Here is an 18,414-nt window from a genome sequence, read left to right as displayed (position 1 = left end):
AGTGATCTGCATATCATTCCCCAGAAGGAAGGGGAAACCCTGCGCAAGTACATCCAGAGATTCAGCCGGGTGCAGTACAACATCCCCGACGTTCATCCCGCCGCGGTGATCAGCGCGTTCCATAAGAACGTGCGCAACCGCAAGATGCGCGAAGAGCTGGCGATGACCAAGGTTAAGGATGTGGCCGAACTCTATGTTCTGGCCAATAGGTGCGCCCGGGCTGAAGAGGGAAGGAAGTACCCCGGCGAGGACGCCAGTGTGGAAACCAACTCTACTGATGAAGACACCGCCGCCCCAACGAAGAAGGGCCGGCGTCGCAACAAGAAACGCAAGGGCAAGGCCGTGCTTGCCGTTGAAGGATCTAACGACACCGGCGCTGCCAAGAAGGTCAAGGCAGACGACCCCGACAAGGAGATTGCCGGGTGCGTCGCCTGCCGGGCCTTAGCAGCTGCCGATAAGCCAGGGGCTCCGGCAAGCAGTACTGCAAGATCCACTGCACCAAGGGCCATGACCTCCAGAACTGCCGGCAAGTCGAGCTGCTTGCTGAAAAGCAAAAGGCTGAGTATGAGAGGCGGGACTAGGAGAAGGGCCAGGACAGTGCCGAGGGATCCGGCAAGAAGCGTTGCGGCCAAGGCGGCCGCCGCGACAAGGACAGCCAGCAAGAGAGGCCCGCCCGGGGCCGTGACAAGAAGCAAGAAGACGATTATCATGACGAGGACGACGAGTCCGGCGGGCAAGAGTTCCAGAAGGCTACAGAGGCCATGTGCGTCGACGGTGGCGCCTAGTTGCATACTTCTCACCCCAGCTCAAGCAGTGGGCGCGTGAGATTACAGCAGCGGAGCCGTCGTTTGACGCTCAGAAGCCGCTGAAGTGGTCCAGCACGCCCCTCATCTTTGATGCCGAGGACCACCCTGACCGCACAACCGCGGTCGGGTGTTTGCCTTTGTTGGTCTCGCCAACGATACACAACCTCAAGGTGAACAAGATGTTGGTCAACGGCGGGGCCGGCCTGAACTTGATCTCGCCCGTCGTGATCAAAAGGCTGCAAATCCCTGATGGAGACCTCGAGGAAATGGGCATGTTTCAAGGGGTCAATCCGGGGAGGAGCCAGCCGAAGGGGAAGGTCATGCTGCGCGTGACGTTTGGAGGGGAGTTGAACCACAGGACGGAGAGGATCGTCTTCGACGTGGCCAAGATCCCCTTGCCCTACAACGGGATCATCGGCCGCCCGGCACTAGCCAAGTTCATGGCAGCGTCGCACTACGCCTACAACATGCTAAAGATGCCCGGGCCGTTGACCATCATCTCCATCCCCTCCGACAAGAAAGACGCGCTGATTTGCGCCGACCAACTCTACCGGGAAGCAGTCGCAGCAGCTGCCGCCAAGGCACTTGCTCCTGCCACTGAAGCCTCGGGGAAGAAGAAGCCCGACAAGACCTCTTGTACCCACTTGGGCAAGCGCACCTCCTTGGAGTGTTGTGCTACCGTCGAGGACGTGCCAGAGAGCTCTACCGGCAAGAGCAAGAAATCCAGAGCTGAGCCACCACAGACCAAGAAGGTGTCCGTCAGGGAGGATGGCACGGGAGGGGCTTTCACCATAGGCTCCACCCTCGATAGCAAATAGGAAGGCGCGCTTGTCACCTTCCTGCGAGCGAATGTCGATGTGTTTGCGTGGCAAGCATCCGACATCCCCAGTGTTCCCAGAGAGGTGATTGAGCACCACCTAGCTGTCTTTCCTCATGGGCGGCCCGTCAAGCAGAAGGTCAGGAAGCAAGCTCTGGAGAGGCAGGAGTTCATCACAGAGGAGATCAGGAAGTTGGAAGCAGCAGGTTTGGTGAGAGGAGTGCTCCATCCGATGTGGTTGGCCAATCCGGTAGTGGTGCGCAAGGCAAATGGGAAGTGGAGGCTGTGTATTGATTACACAGACATCAATAAGGCTTGTCCTAAGGACCCCTTCCCGTTGCCGCGCATCGACCAGATTGTCGACTCCACGGCCGGGTGTGATCTGCTGTCATTCCTCGACGCCTACTTGGTCTACCACCAAATCTTCATGACGAGAGAAGATGAAGAGAAGACAGCATTCATCACCCCATGTGGTATGTATTGCTTTTTACGGATGCCTTTCAGGTTGAAGAGTGCTGGCTCGATGTTTGCAAGAGCAATCCAAATTGGTTTTGAACCCCAGCTCCATAGAAATATGGAGGCATACATGGATGACATAGTGGTCAAAACCAAGGACGGGGCAGCTCTTGTGCAAGATGTGGAAGAGACATTTGCCAACCTGCGCAAGATCAACCTTAAGCTGAACCCTGAGAAGTGTGTCTTCGGCGTTCCGTCCGGCAAGCTTCTCAGATTCTTTGTGTCGCAGCGCGGGATCGAGGCAAACCCAGACAAAATCAAGGCTATTGAACAGATCGAGGCGCCCAAGCGGATCAAGGATGTGCGTCGGCTCACCGGCTGCGTCACTGCCATGAGCCGATTCATCTCCAAGTCCGCCGAGCGCGCCCTTCCCTTCTTCAAGATCTTGAAGAAGGCAGGCCCGATGGAGTGGACCCCAGAAGCCGAGGCGGCGTTGCAGGATCTGAAGAAATACCTTTCCTCCACGCCAATACTGGTTGCACCTAAACCACAAGAACTGTTGCTGCTGTATCTAGCGGCAACGAATCAAGTGGTTAGCGCCGCGCTAGTGGCACAGAGGGAGGTCGACGAGGAGGCAGTGGTGACGGCAGAACCAGCGGACGGGGAGCCAAAGATTCCCCCGACAGGACCTGGTGCCGGCAAGGCAAGGCCCACGGCGGAGTCCGACGCCATCAGGGCAACGCCCGCGCAGTCAAGCGAAGTGGTGCAGAAGAAGAAGATGATGGAGCACCCGGTTTACTTTGTTAGCTCCCTCTTGCAGGGGCTAGGTCGAGGTACTCCGGTGTGCAGAAATTGCTCTTCGGCCTCCTTATGGCCTTGAGGAAGCTGCGTCATTACTTCCAAGCCCACGAGATCACCATCGTCACCCGCCTCCCGTTACAATGGATACTGCACAACCCAGATGCAACCAGAAGGATTGTGGAATGGGCCTTGGAGTTGTCGAGCTTTGGGTTGAAGTTTGAAAGTACCTCAACAATCCAGAGCAGAATCTTGGCAGAGTTCATTGCGGAATGGACCTCAACACCTGACGAAGAAATCCAAGAGACCGCTCTCCCTGGCAAGGAAGCGGACCGCAACTGGATCATGTACTTTGACGGGGCTTTCTCGCTGCAAGGCGCCGGTGCCGGTGTGCTGCTTGTCGCACCCACCGGAGAGCACCTCAAGTACGTGATCCAGATGCACTTTCCCAGGGAGATGTCCACAAACAACACTGCTGAGTACGAGGGGCTGCTTGCCGGTCTCAGGATCATGGCAGACCTTGGGGTGAAGAAGCTCATCGTCAGGGGTGACTCGCAGCTTGTCATCAGACAAGTCAACAAGGATTACCAGAGCCCATTGATGGAGGCCTACGTAGATGAAGTGAGGAAGCTGGAGGAGCGCTTTGACGGTATCCTAGCGGAGCACATTCCCCGAGCGGAGAACGGCATCGCCGATTACCTGTCGAAGCGTGCTGCATTCAAGCACCTATGGAACCAGTTACCTTTTTGCTCCGGTTAACTCAGCCATACGTCAAACCATGAACGGGGCAGAACAAGCGGAGGAAATCAGGTCCTGGCAAGTACTTTCCCGCCGAGCCCCCTGAGGCTGCCGGCAAGGATGCTGCCGTGGATGCTGAGCTTGCCAAAGAGCAACTGGCTCCGGCGGGGCGTCAAGCCCTGGCCGTGGAGACAGCCACTCCCATGGCAGAGGAAATGCCTTTGGTCCTTGCCGTCGAGCCCCAGGCTCTGGCGTGGGCACAACATACCGTCTGATTCCTCCAAACAGGGGAACTTCCTGAGGAGCAGGAAGAAGCGAAAAAATAGCCCGTCGGTCTGCCCTGTACCAGTTCGTCGATGACGTCCTGTACATGAGAAGGCCGAACGGTGTGAAGTTGAAGTGCATCCCTCGGGAGGAAGGACTGGAGCTGTTGGCAGAGATACATGGAGGCATATGTGGCTCCCACATAGGGTCGAGGGCCCTTGCCAGCAAGGCGTTCCGGCAAGGTTTCTTCTGGCCCACCGCCCTCCAGGATGCGACGACACTAGTAACCAAGTGTGAAGCGTGTCAGTTCCATTCAAAGAAGCTTCATCAACCAACTCAAGTCCTTCAAACGATCCCTCTCTGCTGGCCCTTCTCGGTCTGGGGACTCGACATACTGGGCCCTTTCCCCCGTGCTGTCAGGGGCTTTGAGTACTTGTATGTTGCAATCGACAAGTTCACAAAGTGGCCAGAGGTGGAACCAGTGAGGAAGGTGACAGCCTAGTCAGCCGTCAAGTTCTTCAAAGGACTAGTCTGCCGTTTTGGTGTGCCAAGCAGAGTCATCACCGACAACGGCATGCAGTTCACAAGCCACACCTTCATGCAGTACATTCAAGACCTCGGCAGCAAGGTCTGTTTGCTTCCGTGGCACACCCCCGGAGCAACGGCCAAGTAGAGAGGGCGAATGCTGAAGTGTTGCGAGGCCTGAGAACGAAGGTCTTTGACAGGCTGCACAAGAGCGGAAGGCGCTGGATTGATGAGTTGCCGGTGGTTCTTTGGTCGATCAGGACGACGCCAAATCGAGCCACCGGTCAGACACCCTTTGCCCTAGTATATGGGGCGGAGGCAGTTCTCCCCACGGAACTCATATACGGGTCACCTCGAGTGCTCGCTTATGATGAGCTTGAGCAAGAGCAGTTGCGGCAAGATGACGCGACGCTCCTTGAGGAAGATCGTCTTCGGGCGGCTGTGAGAGCAGCACGCTACCAGCAAGCCTTGCGCCGCTACCATAGCCGCAAGGTTCATGCCCGAAGCTTTGAGGAAGGCGACCTTGTTCTTCGGCGCGTTCAGTCGGCCAAGAATTCCAACAAGTTGACACCAAAGTGGGAAGGCCCTTATCGGGTAATACGAGTCACCAGGCCTGGTGCAGTCCGCCTGGAGACCGAAGATGCTATCCCAGCGAGCAACTGCTGGAACATCAAGCATCTTCGCAAGTTTTACCCATAAGGCGCGGCTTGCCGGGCCTCCCGGCAAGCCACCTTTTGTACAAGCTTTGCCGGCAAGGCATGTAACCCTTTGTACAAAGCCAGGCGCAGAACCTGAGCACAAATAAATGAAGCGCTGGCGCCCTAAGTTATAGTATGCATGCTAGGTCGAGTCTCTTCCTTGGTTAGGGTTGATAGTGCTTAGCGGCGACTAACCCCTAGCCTAGAGGTCGAGTGCGCGTCTCTCTGTTCTTTTCTGTCCTCTTTTGGTTCGCAGGGCACGTGAGAACTTCTGCTGAGCTACTTGGAAGAAAAGGAACGGACCGGCGTCCCGACCCCGACAAACCAGAGTTGCCGGGGGCTGCAGATCCAGATAAGTCTTTCATCCTCTGTCATGCATTTCGAAACGGAACTGGGGCATGTGAAACCTCATTTTATATCTAGGCTACCGTGCTCCCCTTTTTCCTATACCTAAGGATTATCTCCTAGGTCCGGATTTGGTTGTAGCCGCGGCGGCAAGGAGACAGAACGAGGAGCCTAAGCCCACTTCATCCCTGCCTCCGCCAAGAGCGCGAGAATGGTCGAGCGAAGTGAGGGGGACGGCAAGGCCTGTTGCCGGGCGAAAAACGTTTATCTTAAATAGTAATAAGGATTCGCTCCTTGTCGCAGGGTCTACCCGCGAACGAAAAACCTGGCAAACATCCCTTTTTCATTAAGAACATCCCATACAGGTACAGTTCATACGGAATGAAAAACATGAGCAAGGGGATTACAAGTTCTAAATTTAACGAAGGCCAGAAAGCTTACAAACTAAAAAGGGGATGAGATGCCCGTAATCGCTTTCTTGTCCCTCTCCTCAGAAGATGGAACAGGACAGCGGAAGGGCAAAAAGAGCGCCTAGGCAAGGTGCGAGGGGCAGAAGGCTGGAAGATGAGGCAGCGGCTCACCAATACGCGATGAAGGCGTCGGTGCCCGCGCACTCCGAGTTAACGGCCGCCACCCGCCTTTTTCGCCTTCTCCGACCCTCCTGCGCTAGCCGCCCAAGGAGACGACGGGGAGCACCCCGAAGGAGAGCTTGGCGAGGATGGCCCTCGGCAGGGCGCGTGACCGAGGGAGGAGCGGCGCGGTCAGTCGAAGTCGGAGTCAGCATCCTGCCGCTCGATTCCCTCGTCGCCACTATCGCTGTCCTCCTCATCACTCCCGTCGAGGAAGAGTCTTCGTCATCGGAAGAGCTCTCCATGCAGCACTTCAGGCGACTTCCAAGATCTCCAAAGATCTTGATGGAGAGCAGGCCACCCTCCTTTAATTTGAAGTAGAGGACGAGCCCCACCGTCAGGCTATGGATGCGGGCAAACGTCTTCCACCCGCGACGGAGATACATAACGTGAGGAGCGGGGAAGTCAACGTCGACTCGCGTACCACCGTTCCCGCATCCCCTGATGTGCAACCTGAGGGTCTGAGGCGGATCGAGCTCCATCTCCGCTGCGAAGGGGGTGGGGAGACGGAGATGACGACGCGGTGGCCTGCGCAGCTTGATGAAGAACTCGCGGGGCCGGTCCCCAACGTGGCCCTCCACCGCGGGAGGCACTGCTGGCAGAGGCACGGCCGCCTCGTGCCCCTCTCCCCCGGCCACCGTGGCGACCTCGGCCGCGCCCCCTCCCCTTCCTCTTGTGGCTGGCCCCGCCGCCACGGGCTCGAGGGAAGGAGGGACACGCTGACGAGCAGCGACCCTCGCTGCCACCGTCGAAGGCCCAGAACCTCCTCTCGCCATGGCAGATAGAAGAAAGAAGCAAAGATGAAGGGAGATGGATACTAAAGAATGTGGGGTGGCGCCCTCTCTCCCCCTCTTTTTAAAGGGGCGGGGTCAAGACCCAACCACCCCACTCAGCTAATCCAGCCGGCGGAGGCGCTGGGAATCGGGACCGCCCGCTGCCCCAACCAGCGACGGCCCGGTTTCCTGCCTCCACAGCTCGCCGCCTGCATGAAGGACGCGTGGCAAGCGTGTAGGGTCAAAAGGACGGGTGAGGCGACCATTCCCCGCCCCGTGATCAGGGGGCGTGGACGCCTTGAAGACCGCGACCCGGCCCCATTCAGTAAATGAGCCGCGCCTCCATGTCTCCCTCTTTTTACGGGGAAGGCGCGAGCCGGCTCTTTACCATGATGTGACGCACGCAAGCGGGAACTGCCCCACGCATGCCGCCCACGTCACGCGCACCCCTCCACGTCGCGCATTCAACGCGGGTCATGGGAAGCGCAGCGCACGAAAAGTTTTACCGCGGTAAAAACCGCCCCGCCTGCCCGCGCACCGTTTTGGGCCTGGCCCAACAACGTGTCGCGCTTATGTGTGGCCCAGGCCCAGGGGCTCCTGTCGGCATACAAAAGAGGGGGCGCACCTTTGTACCCCTTTACCTGTGCACGGACAGTCGGAGCCGCGCCCGCGGCCACACCAAGCAGAACAGGGGGGGGTGAACCTAGGTAAAACCGAAGCCCAAGACAACCAAGGCAACGCCAAGGCTAAGGACACAAAGAAGCAGAGAGGCGAAGCAGGTTCCCCCGGCAAGATCCTTGCCGGGGGCAGCCTTAGCGGCCCCGGCAAGACCCTTGCCGGGGCGGCTCGCCCACACCAATGGAGTGAGCCACCCTCGAGCCCGCGTGCTCCAACTCAACCAACCACGTTGGAACTAGGGCTTGGGAGGCACCTCCATGGTGGCATGCAGATCTTTGTCAAGACCAAGGAATGTTCAAGATTAGATGAGGATTAAAAGACAATGGTCCTCAGCAAGATCCTTGCCGAGGAGAGCCACAAGACCCCCGGCAAGATCCTTGCCGGGGACGACAGCGCGCCACGGCATGACCCTTGCCGGGCCACCCGGCAAGGCTCTCACCGAGGGCGTCAGCGGGGCCACTGCCAGGCCCGCACCAGCCAAGTCTTCACCGCCGTTCGCATGCAGCTGCCAGCCCAACCGGCTGGGCAGGCACCTGCGTGGCAACATGTAGCTTCCAGGCCAACTCATCAAGCGCCTGCGTGGCGGCATGCAGATCTTCGTGAAGACCCTACCACTGCGCCACCTCAGCTGCCTGCCTGCCTACATGGCGCCGCACGCATCGCTGGCCAGGGTGCGTGTCAAAGCGAGGAGGAGCGGCAACGGACGGGACGGGCCTCGCCCCCGTCCCCGATAAAGCTAGGGGACACCTCAGTGGCGCATTAAATGTGTCTTGTCTTGTAATACGAGCGATAAGCTCGCAGTACTGTATGCCTTTCCACCTCCTGTGTGCCACTGTGGCAGCCCCTTTCGACTATAAAAGGAGGCCCATGGCATACTGGAGAGGGATTCGGCTCTTTGGAACCGCGCAGCCACCGCAGCTAGTTCAGGAGCTCAAGAACACTCAATACAGCCACCAAAGCAGGACTAGGGTTTTACGCATCCTCGCGGCCCGAACCTGGGTAAACGATCCTTGTGCTGATTACTAATCCTGCTCTTCTCACAACCCTGCGCCCCGGTAACCGTAGTAGGGATTCTTGTGATCCCATAGGTGTCGTTCCACACCGACACAGTTCTTATGCAAGGGGTCTTCCGCAAAGAAAATCTGGGTAGCATCGCTGGCAAGAATGAACGGGTCCGCGTGATATGCCATCGTTGTCCTGTTAACATAGGTCTTCCTGTAATAATCAACTCTTACATGACCAAGAGGGATCCATGCGCACCTGAATAATGCCACCTTAACTTTCACATAGTCAAGCTCCCAAATCTCTTTAATGGTTCCATAGTACACCCTTTTATCAGCTTCATCTACAGTCATGCATTCTATTCGAACAACGCTGTTCTGATATGAGGTCTTCTGATCATGTTCCTCAATGTAGAACGTGTATCCATTTATGTCATATGCTTGGTACGTCAACACCGTAGGTGATGGCTTTTGTGCCAACCACGTAGCAATGTCATCGATGGATCCTTGTGCCAAATGATTCTTCAGCCATTCGGCGTAGTCCTTAGTGTGCTCCTTCATCTCCACATCTGATGAAGGCACCATTGGTAAGAAGCTTTGGCGTATCTCCGCCAAGTGTTCTTTGGCATAAGCGCTAAGAACCGGGCTATTAAGCAGTACCGTCAAATGGGCTTTCTCTGCCAATTCTCCGGGTGCAGCCATTTGCGTGCCAGCAAGGACCGGCTTACCTTTCAGCCTTCCCTCGTGGTGAGAGAGGGGCAAACCTATAGGCCATTGTTTCATGTATTCGGTGCAAAACTCAACCACCTCCTACGCGGTATAACCTTGTAGGATGCTTGCCTCTGGATGGTTTCGGTTCCGACAAAATCGCTTCAGTATTCCCATGAACCGCTTGAAGAGATACATGTTGCGAAGAAACACAGGACCACAATACTTTATCTCGTCGACAAGGTGCACAGTGATATGGACCATGACATCAAAGAATGATGGTGGGAAAAACATCTCTAGGTTGGACAATATTCTTGCAATATCATCTTGCATATGATCCAACTCTTCAGGATCTATAACTTTCTGCCATAGTTGGTTGAAGAAATCACAGAGGTCAATGAGAGTGTTTCTTATATCTTTGTCCACCAGATTCCTGATGGCCATCGAGAGGATTTGTGACAACGTTACATGGCAATCATGTGACTTCATGTGTCCCAACTTCATTTTACCTGAGCTCACATCCACGAGACTTCTGATGTTTGCGCAGTAGGAAGAGGGTGTCTTAACTGACAACAAATAGGTGAAGAACCATGTTGCTTCTTTTGTACTGAAATTGTAACTCTGGTGAGCTTCGATGAATTTGTCATCATCTTCTGCTTCACTCTTGTGTTTTGATTGATCAGCAAGCATATCGAGCCGTGAACCGTCACCATCCTTTCTTTTACCTTTAATCTTGAGCAGAGTACCAAGGATGCATTCACATACGTTCTTCTCTACGTGCATGACATCGATGCAGTGACGTACACGTAGAATCTCCCAGTAAGGTAATTTCCAGAACACCGATTTCTTCTTAAACACTTGACCCTTGGGTGTTTGTTTCACCTGTCAAAGGGTGGTTCTTGCCAAGCACAACATTAATTTTTAGCCATGTTGTGGACCACCTCCCCTTCATAGGGTCTTGGGCCCACACCTGCCTCTACCATACCATCAAATTCAGCTTTCATCTTTCGGTATGGGTGATTTTTCCGTAAGAACCTACGATGACGCAAATATATGGTTTTGTGCGAGTTGGGAAGTCTTCTGCTAGCTGTCCTATCCATGCATGTGACACACCCTACATCTCCCTTTGTTTTCTGCCCCGATGTGTTGCCTAATGCCGACATATCTTGAATGGTATGCACCAGCATCGCATGTAGATCGAAAATCTCCTTTCTGTAAGCATCATAACATTTTACAGCAGGCGCATCTATCCACACTATCAGCAGTTCTTCTACCAGTAGCTGAAAGTAAATGTCGATGTCATTTCCAGGTTGCTTCGGGCCTTGGATAATCATTGACATCATAATGTATTTTTTCTTCATACACAACCAAGGAGCTAGGTTATATATGCATAGAAGCACCGGCCATGTGCTGTGATTGGTGCTCATATCGCCAAAAGGATTCATCCCGTCAGTACACTCCCCGAGCCTTATACTTCTAGGATCCTTGGAAAAGTATTCAAACTTGTTGTCGAATAATTCCCACTGAGCCCCATCTTTCGGGTGCCTGATAAACTTATCCACAATTTGCTCATCATGATGCCACCGCAGCCTCTTTGCCTCTCCAGGGTTTGCAAACAAATGCCTCAACCTTGGAATTAAAGGCAAGTACCAAACAACCTTGAACGGGATTCCTGTCTTGATCTCGTCGTCCAATTTGTACTTGTCCTTTGCTCTCCCGCGCTTGTATCGTGCATGCTTGCATGTGGGACATGCACGCAAATCTTTGTACTCACCACGTACAATATACAATCATTCGCACAAGCGTGTATCTTCTGTACTTCAAGTTCCAATGGGCAAACAATTTTCTTCGCTTCATTCGTGCTTCTGGGGAGCACATTATCTTCTGGAAGAATTTCTTTGAAAAGACCTAACATCTCTGTGAAGCCCTTGTTTGATAGACCGTTTGCTGCTTTAAATCTGAGAAGCGCCAGGGTGGCACTCAACTTGGAATATTTCTTTTTGCAACCTGGATACAATTCTTTCTTGGAGTCCGCATGAATGGTTGGCAGATCCTTGTACCCAATCATATCCTTTTTTGGGCCCTCGAAATCTGCGATCATAGCAGCAAAATCTGGCATATCAAGATCGTCGTCATATGCGTCGACGTCTTGGTTTTCTAGTGGGCGTTTCGGCTTTCCGGTGTTCCATTGGTAGCTTGACTCCTCTGCCCCGATGTTTGATTCAACATCCATGTGACACTGATCGGGGTTTGGCATCTCGCAGCCCTGGGTATCTTCATCCATGACCTCCTCTTCACCGTGTCTGGTCCAACGTGTATATCCATCCATGAATCCCCTAGAGACTAAGTGTAACTGGACATCTGCAACTTCATGTGACTCTGTATTGGCACAATCAGTACATGGACACAGGATGTAATCCGCATCACCAACTCTCCTCTTTGTAATTTTAGCCAAATTCATGAACTCTGTCATGCCACTGATAAAATCTGCGATTTTCCGATTCTTCATCCATCGAGATCGTTCCATCTGCACCACACGAATGGTAATTAAAAACAAAACAACAACATTAATACACAGATTAACTGCTACCCAAAGATGCATGCATAAATCACAAGGTTTTATTTTCATAATTACTAAGGGCGCTCCATATTGTTATCCAGACGTGCAATGACAAAAATTAATGGCCAGTCAATTTACACGTAGAGTACTAGTACAACACTACCCTTAGGAATTGAATACCTTAATTAAGCCACTCACGAAAAGAATACCTTAATCAATTAGCGCGCAGCGACCTCCACCCAGCAGACAAAGAAGCGCGATGCGGTGTCACGCCGAGACAGCAGGGTCGATGAGCAAAGCTTAGTGCGGCTGCCGCCTGAAGTTCGACCTCCACTATCCCGCCATCGACCGCGATGGATGTGCTCGAATCACGCCGCCGTCGACCTTAATGGTTGAGCTCCTCCTATCTCCCGCCGCAGACCGAGAATTGACCTCCTATGACGCCGCCACCGCCCACCATCCGAGGATTGACCTCTTCTCCGGTAGCCGCTGCCTAGGCCAGCGCCATCTCTATATGCAGAGCGACTGTTTTTTTGACGGATATCCGCAGAGCGGCTGTTTGCATGGTATCACTGTAACTCAATTATATGCACAGGGTTGTACATCACATACGGTTATGTAACGGCAACCGTGTCTAACCCACGTTGTCTTCTCACACAGTGTGCCGTATACAACATATAGTGCCATAAGTAGTTCTCGACCGTTAGCTTATCCCCACAGTTTCCCTATTTCCCCCAAATCCCTACATAGCCTCCAAATTCCATCGTGTGGCGCTGACATTGGGGGAATGCGGATGAGTGGTGCCGATGGTTTTGGTGCGGCTGCTCCTGCTCGTATCGCCGCCACGACGGCGGTCGCCGCCGAGCACTTGCCTAAGGTCATCAGAAGGCAGGTGTACTACGAATCCAAATCGTCCTGTCAGGTTCCAATCTATCCCGATCTTTTTTAGCATGTCCAAAGTATAGCTCCTTGCTTAATCCGTCCTGAATGACCCCACCACCCTCCCAGGAAAGTGATCTGCCGCCGGATCTGGAGCATGACTCCAGACTCCCGCAACACGAGTTCGACTCCGAGTTTTGCACCACCGAGAAGTACCAAAATCTGAGTTGTGTGCACGGGCACACTCCCGCTCAACGTGTATGCACAGAGGGATTCGACATTGGCAAGCAGTTTCTCAGTTGCCCCTTAGAGGTTAGTGCTAAGTTCATCATTTTACTTCAGTTAATGCCACCGCTCATCCTGAATACTATTTAACATTGGCAGGGATATGAGGCTTGTGCCTTTGTTAACTGGCTGGATGAAGAATGGCATGGCAGGGCTCGAAGTGTTGTCACCAAGCTCGCAGAAGATAACGTAAAGCTGAAGAAGAAACTGGCTGATCTGGAATGTACAATCAGTACGACGAAGCAAGAAAGAATCAATCACATGCAACAGATGAAAGCAAGAGACAAGAAGGAACTAGCATGTGTAGTTGTGGTTGTCGCATTAGCCATGTTCTATGCATTGTTCACAATGATGATTAGGGGTTTTGTTTGACAGTATTGCTAAAGCACATCTAGATGTGCTCTAAGTAATGCACATCTAGGTCCTATGCCATTGATGTTACGCGAAGATTCGTGCAGATATTTTCCTTTGTCTTTTTTTTCTTTTCCTTTGTAGTTTGATTATTACTGACTTTGCCAATAAGAAGAGCTCAATGTATTGCTTGCGAACTGTCCTACTCCGTTCGTACCGGTACCGGTGCATAATCCCAAAACTCGTTCCTTCTTTTTGTCCTGAAAAAATAAACCAGCCAATAGGAGTCCTGCGCAACCCTAGGAATTTGGAGCGACTGGGTACAAATAATTGCGGTTGATTATATCAACGGTTAGATAACATGTCAACCCCTGCTTCAATTGGCATTTCCTCTTCTCTGCATACCCCGCTTAAGTGTCCACCATCTTCATCGTCCCTGGCAGGCCGCGCTACACACTGGCACACACTCTGCAGCCATGTCGAGCGACATCGAGGACAACAGTTCGGCCAGCAGTCTGGCGCCCGATGATAGGTCAACATCGGAATCATCCCGCTCGTCTTCCATGAGTCCGGTGTCGAGCCCAGACCTCGATTATATCCAGATCATGGAAGGGACGCCGCCTCCGGAGTCGTCAGACGACAACTAGATGGACGAGGAGCCGTCGGAGGACGGAGAAGAGGACAACGATGATGATGAGGAGGAATGTTCGAACAAGGAGGAGGAGGATGACGACAACAACGACGGCGGCGGCGATGAAAAGCCAACCGTCAGCGCCAAGAAGAGTCCTCGCCAAGATGATGTCGCGGGGCCATCCAACAACAACAACAAGAAGAAGAAGGACTAAATTGAACAGACTGTACATATCTCCGTTTCTATTCGCTCATATTAATTTGTTATCTCTGTTTATCCTGTCAATCTCATCGCAGACGGTTAGTAATAAGTATTCAATAGAGATCTTCTACATTATGGACCACAGGTTGGTTTGTTGAACTGTGTGCCCTGACGAGCACACAATTCACAAAAAAAGACCGTATGGGCTGTCTATAATGATCGCACACAATTCTGATTACCGACCTGTTTGCCGGGTATCACACACATCTTGTTACGCTGAATCATTTGTGTTCCCCTCGATCATCACAAACAGTTCATCAGAGTGAGCTGTATGTCGTATATCGCACACACATTGATATGGCTTCCCATTTCTGTTGTTCTGTCTAATCGCAAACAGTTCATATGGATCAACCGTATGCCTAGCATCGCATACGCAACTAAAATCTGAACCGTGTTTGATGTGCCCGCCATCGCAAACGGTTTGCACCTTTTTTGACGGCTATTTTACACCACCATTTGTGATTATTGCATTGCACACAGTTTCGTTGAAGGGTCTCTGATCATAGTGTCGCGTTAGCAGCATCCTGCAGTAGTGTTACCCTGCCATTCGAAGTAAATTGCATGTGGCACCGCTAAGAACTTCAAACAAACATCTGTTTTTGTGTGCCTGGATTGTTCATAGAGCGACAGGAGGTAGTCGGTATCTTCCATGCTAAGCGGGTTATTCTCATGATGAGTGTTTATTCACTCGTCCTTGCACGAGAGGGGCGGTAATAGGGATTCCCAGTCCCAAACTCAAATTGCAAATAATTAAACAAAACTCCCCCGGGACTGTTGTTAGTATGGACGGCACCCGTTGTTTCGGACAAGCCGTGGAGTGTGATTGTTGGTGGAGGGGGAGTAAACATTTTACTTTTATCGCTTGGGAACCGCGACTAATGTATTTAGCATGGAAGATACCGATAACTAATGGTCGCGAAGTAAACAAGAAGGGTGCATTTCTCAAAATTTCATTTACCTTTGTTTTAAAAACTTGAGCTCTGGCACCGCTGCAAATCACTTCTTCCCTCTGCGAAGGGACTATCTATTTACTTTTATGTTGTGTCATCACCTTCTCAAATAAGCGCCAGAACCTGAGAGCACCATTGTCATCCTCATGCATTGTGTGTAGCTAATGTTGGGTGCAATATAATTTTTTTGAGTTATTGTCGACATGGTTACTTATAATCTTGGCTGAAAACCTGGGTGCTATTTAAGCTTATTTATGTAAATAGGAGCAAAAGATTTCGTAAAAGTTTTTCTTTTTCACTTTTAGTTTATCAACTGAATTGCTTGAGGACAAGCAAAGGTTTAAGATTGGGGGAGCTGATACGTCTCCGTCGTATCTAGTTTTCCTAACGCTTTTCCTCTTGTTTTGGACTCTAATTTGCATGATTTGAATGAAACTAACCCGGACTGACATTGTTTTCAGCAGAACCACCATGGTGTTGTTTTTGTGCAGAAATAAAATTTCTCGGATTGGAACGAAACTTTGCGAGGATTTTTTATTCAATAACAAAGAATTTCTAGAGCCAAGAACCACTGGAGGGGGGCACCTGGATGGGCACAACCCACCAGGGCGCGCACCCCCCTCTAGGCGCGCCCAGGTGGGTTGTCCCCACCTGGTGGCCCCGGAGACTCCAACCCTGATACTATAAAATCACATATTTGGAAAGAAAAAATCAGGGAGAAAGAATTATCGCGTTTCACGAGACGGAGCCACCGCCACCTCTTGCTCTTCATCGGGAGGCCAGATCTGGAGTCCGTTTGGGGCAAACGGACTCCGGAGAGGGGGATCTTCGATCTTCATCATCACCAACCCCGCTCCATCGCAAATTCCATGATGCTCCCCATCGGGAGTGAGTAATTCCTTCATAGGCTCGCTGGTCGGTGAGGAGTTGGATGAGATCCATTATGTAATCGAGTTAGTTTTGTTAGGGCTTGATCCCTAGTATCCATTATGTTCTAAGATTGACGTTGCTATGACTTTGCCATGCTTAACGCTTGTCACTTTGGGCCCGGGTGCCATGATTTTAGATCTGAACCGTTTATGTTATCACTATTATATCTATGTTCTAGATCCGATCTTGCAAGTTATAGTCACCTACTACATGTTATGATCCGGCAACCTCGGAGTGACAATAGTCGGGACACTTCTCGGTGATGACCGTAGTTTGAAGAGTTCATGTATTCACTATGTGTTAATGCTTTGTTTCGGTTCTCTATTAAAAGGAGGCCTTAATATCCCTTAGTTTCCAATAGGACCCCGCTGCCACGGGAGGGTAGGACAAAAGATGTCATGCAAGTTCTTTCCATAAGCACGTATAACTATTTACGGAATACATGCCTACATTATATTTATGAAACTGTACCTAGTGCCGTATCACCCTAGGTTATGACTGTTATATGATGAATATCATCCAAGGAATTCACCGATCCAATGCCTAAGATTTTCTCTTATATTGTTCTTGCTAAGTTACTACTGCTACTGTTACTGTTGCACTTGCTACAAAATCATTGCTATCACTGTTACCGTTACTATTGCTATTACTACTACTATCAAAACTATCATACTACTTTGCTACTGATCACTTTGCTGCAGATAATTAATCTTCAGTTGTGGTTGAATTGACAACTCAGCTGCTAATACTTACAAATATTCTTTGGCTCCCCTTGTGTCGAATCAATAAATTTGGGTTGAATACTCTACCCTCGAAAACTGTTGCGATCCCCTATATTTGTGGGTTATCACTTGACTGATATTTTAAAAATAGCCCCTTATGCAAAATACATGAAAGACATCATCACCAATAAGAGAAAAATACCGGAAGCTGAAATCTCCTCCATGCTTTCTAATTATTCTTTTAAGGATGGAGTACCTAAATAACTTGGAGATCCGGGAATACTAACTATACCTTGCTCCATCAAAAGAAACTATGTTAAAACTGCTTTGTGTGATTTTAGGAGCTGCTGTTAGTGTTATGCCTTTCTCTTATACAAAAGACTTGACTGGAATAAACTCACACCTACTGAAATATCTTTGCAAATGGCTGATAAATCAACTGTCATACCTATCGGTAATTGTTAGGATGTGCCCATTGTTGTTGCAAATGTTACCATCTTAATTGACTTTGTTATACTTGAGATGCCCGAGGATGACAACATGTCGATTATCCTTGGTAGATCCTTTTTGAATACTGTAGGGGCTACTATTGATTGCAATAAAAGCAAGGTCACTTTTCATATCAATGGTAATGAGCATACGGTGCACTTTCCGAAGAAACAATTCCAAGTGAATGGTATTAATGTTATTGAAAAATCTCTGACAATCACTATTGGAAGTTTTCAACTACCTCTACCTACTGCCAAAAAGAAATATGATATACTTATTGTTGGGGACATACATATCCCTGTTGAGGTAACCTAGTGTTTTATGAAAGTTCTTCGGTTTCATGCTAATCGTAGGTGGTTGTTAATAAGACTTGATCAACCTTATTAATGGATCATCTTTGAGAGGTATGAAGTTGATGAATTTAGTAGGCACTACCTTCTATCCTCACCTTTTGTTTTCTGTTTCTTAGTTAAATAAAATAAAGTGCCATGTTTATCCTGTTTTCTGGATTTTCCATGCAATAAAAAATGACCCAAAAATAAAAGTGCTCAGAATGCCCTGAAAATATAACACGATTTTTTTTCTAAATATTTCTGAATTTTAAGTGCAAATAACATCAGAGGGGGGTGCACCAGGTGGGCACAACCCACCCGGGCGCGCCAGAAGCCCTAGGTGCGCCCTGGTGGGTTGTGGTCCCCACGTGGGCCCCCTCACTTATCTCTTTAGCCCATGTCATCACCTACCTCCAAAAAAATCACCATTGCTCCAATTGGTTTTTGCTTTAGTAGATTATATTTTGAATAATTTACTACTCTTGGTGATGCTTTAGATGAGCTTGCATGTTGAATTCTTAGAGTTCTAAGTAGTTTGAATGCTTGATATGGCCTCTATGCATCCTTATGAGTAGTTGCTATCAATCTTGTAAAGTTTTGTTGACAAAAATTTTGTGGACTATTTTTTTTAGAATTTTATTTATAGGAATAAGATGAGTATCTTTAGGAAGTTTGCTTCCAAGAAGAGCTCTAAGGGAGTCATTGGGGAATCATCGGACACTGACCTCCGTACTCGGAGAAGGGCGGAGGTGCGATGTGTGAATGGCCGCACAACCCCTTCATGGATG

This window comes from Triticum aestivum, chromosome 6D (genome assembly GCF_018294505.1).
Source record: "Triticum aestivum cultivar Chinese Spring chromosome 6D, IWGSC CS RefSeq v2.1, whole genome shotgun sequence".
NCBI lineage: Eukaryota > Viridiplantae > Streptophyta > Magnoliopsida > Poales > Poaceae > Triticum > Triticum aestivum.
This window is presented reverse-complemented; position numbering follows the sequence as displayed.